We start from the raw sequence: 517 nt of genomic DNA on the forward strand, positions 1-517 counted from the left end.
ATTATAAAACACTTTTTTCTTTTTTTTGCCGCAACAAAAAGAATAAACAAAAAAAAATAAACACAAAAACCCTAACAGGTAAGCAGAACCACCGCACCGCCTGGGGTGTACATACACCTCAACTCAACGAGAAAACAAACACAGAGATATAAACTAATAAACATAAATTTATAAATTTAATACCATTTTCTTCTTCTATTCTCTACATAACAAAACAGCAACACACACACACCAAGCCACCGACTGCATGCACACCATACACAGCCGCTAGACCCTCAAACCCTAAACCCTAAACCCTAAACCCTAAACCCTAAACCCTAAAACATAAACCCCTAAATCTTAACACTTCTCTAAACTTATGCAAACACAGAAGAGACCTTCAATTAAATGGAAGCAACACTAACGGCGACGCCACTGCAGCACAACCACCTAAACCCTAAACCCTAAACCCTAAACCCTAAACCCTAAACCCTGAACCACAGTCTGAGCGCCTACACCGTAAAGCATACATCTCAAC

Source organism: Eimeria mitis, genomic scaffold (genome assembly GCF_000499745.2).
Source record: "Eimeria mitis Houghton genomic scaffold, Emh_scaff4359, whole genome shotgun sequence".
NCBI classification, from domain to species: Eukaryota; Apicomplexa; class Conoidasida; order Eucoccidiorida; family Eimeriidae; genus Eimeria; species Eimeria mitis.